This window comes from Canis lupus, chromosome 24, assembly GCF_003254725.2.
Source record: "Canis lupus dingo isolate Sandy chromosome 24, ASM325472v2, whole genome shotgun sequence".
In the NCBI taxonomy this organism is placed as follows: domain Eukaryota; kingdom Metazoa; phylum Chordata; class Mammalia; order Carnivora; family Canidae; genus Canis; species Canis lupus.
The window spans coordinates 27,095,545-27,098,159 of NC_064266.1; positions in this window are offsets into that span (position 1 = coordinate 27,095,545).

Here is a 2,615-nt window from a genome sequence, read left to right on the forward strand (position 1 = left end):
CATCCACCTTATGGTTCACTGATTTATTCATGCACTCATTCATGCTCTAATATATTCATATACACACCCCATATGTGCTGTTTTCCCTTCCTCTGAATGCAGAGAGTATTAGGGAGTATTAGGGACCCAAAGGTTTATTTGGGGTTCAGGATTCAGGACTTTTTTTTTTTTAAGATTTTATTTATTTATTTATTCATGAGAGACACACACACAGAGAGAGAGAGAGAGAGAGAGGCAGAGACACAGGCAGAGGGAGAAGCAGGCTCCATGCAGGGAGCCCGACGTGGGACTCAATCCGGGATCCTGGGATCATGCCCTCGGCAGAAGGCAGGCACTAAACCTCTGAGCCACCCTCGTGTCTCAGGATTCAGGACCTTAAGCTACAAAATCTCAGCTGGGTCCTTGTGACTGTTTGGTCACCTCGGTTGAGAACTATGTCACCCCTCTTTCCTAGTCAGCATGCCTCTGACAGCCAGACTAGAATTTTTAAAAAGCCATTTCTCCCCAACTATAATTATGGCATGTTATAGTGTTATTATAGAAATTCAGACAGTATAGACGTGTATATGCCTATTCTCCAGAATGTACTACTGTTAACATTTAAGAATGTTACACATTCCTTGGTATATATATACATATACAAACCTCTGTGTGTTTGCTTCTACACAAATAGGATCATGCGGCCCATGTGCTTCTAGGCTTCCTTTTATACTTTAATTAATGTTATGGACAACTTTATAGGTGAGTAATATCAAAATTAACTCATTTATAATAGCTCCCCAGAATCCAACCGTATGGCTGTCCTTTGTCCTTTGGCTCATTTGAACTGGTCCCTGGCTAATGGACATTTAGATTTGTGTGGGTAAAACTCATTCCTGGAAGTATAACTGTAGGTTTCAAAGAAACAGTTAGAATCTTAATGGATCCTGCCCAATTGCCCTCCAAAGATTTCTAGCTCAGAACACACCTACGGCCAGGGAGCCCCATTGCCTTACTCATTTCACCCCATGACCCAGAGACTGATGTGGAGAGCAGATTTAGGGAATAGGGGATCCTAGTCCTAGGATAACGGAGCCCACAGAACTCCTTGGTGTGAGAACAACTTCTAGGCTCAGGGAGAAGAGGGGGAGCTCAGGGAGCTCATTTCATTCATACAGTGTATTCACTGAGCTCCTGTGAGTTGGGTGCTGTGTCCCATCCCAGGCAAAAATCACTCAGGACCTCAGGACATGTGCTCTTTTTGAGAGACAGTTGTAAAAAGCCAGAGACATATCTGTCTATCATTTATCTATCTATCTATCCATCCATCCATCCATGCACCTATCTACCTACCTACCTATTAGGGCTGTTCTCCTTCCCTCCCTTTCCCTCTCCTCCCTTCATCTCTTTGTTCCTTGTGATCCTGAGGCTTTTAGCACTGAATTCACTATAAGACAGCCTCATCCCCTCAGCCATGCTCAATATTTATCAATCAATGAACAAAGGAATTGTGTTGCCTTCCCTTTATTATTTAAAACAAAACAGAAACAACATCCTTACTTCCAGCAGTTTTTCAAACTCCAGAGTTCTGTACATATTTTATTTGAATTTGATCGTTATTATATTTTTGAGTATTTTTAATACTTTAATTTTTTTATTTTTTAAAAAATATGTTATTTATTTATTCATGAGAGACACAGAAAGAGAGGCAGAGACATAGGCAGAGGGAGAAGCAGGCTCCCTGTGGGGGAGCCAGAAGTGGGACTTGATCCCAGGATCCCGGGATCACGCCCTGAGCTGAAGGCAGATGATCAACCACTGAGCCACCCAGGCGCCCCTATATTTTTTGAGTATTGAGACACTAGTAAGATGTCACACACACTCAAGTGTGTTATATCCCCAACATTTTTGTCCATCAAAATTATATAGACGCATGCTTTAAATTGAACTTATATAATGAGTTTATAATAGTATAATTTTCTCTCTTTTCTTTATTTCTAATTATAGCCTCACTGGGTGGGCTCGAGTTTGGTTTTATATATTGACCTTCTTGACTGGACAACTTCGTTCTTTTTAGTCTATGCTAATTGTATCTTGTTTTTAGCTCAGCTTTCTTACAAGTACAGTTGAGCACTTTTCACATGCTGAGTGTCTGATAGATCACAGAGGCAGAAAGACCATTTTGAGTCTAGGGCAACACTCAGGTCCCGTTAACACAGTGGGTTAAGCAACTCAGCCAGTTGCACGCAGATAACTTGTGGAAAAAGTCAGTTTTACAAAGTCTGCCTGAACTCATGCTTTGCTCATGTGTAGCTCTGAGGTCTCTGTCATGGGTTAATGTCACCTATCTCTCCAGATATCCTGTTTCTTCAAGGCCGCAGGTACACGCCCCTGTTTGTGAACCCAAGCACCAAAAGATCACCCGAACACGGTTTCAAAGCATCAGTGGTGGAAGGTCAGTCTAAATCTCAAAGTCTAGCTTCCCTGCTTACCAGCTGTGTGGGGCTCCAGGGAAGTTACTTAAACTCTCTGAGCCTCAGCTTCCTTTTCTGCAAGATGGATGCAGCAACAGTTCCTGCCTTCTCTGCTATGAGGATGCAACGAGGTGAGTGCATGTGAAGTGTCTAGCACGGAGC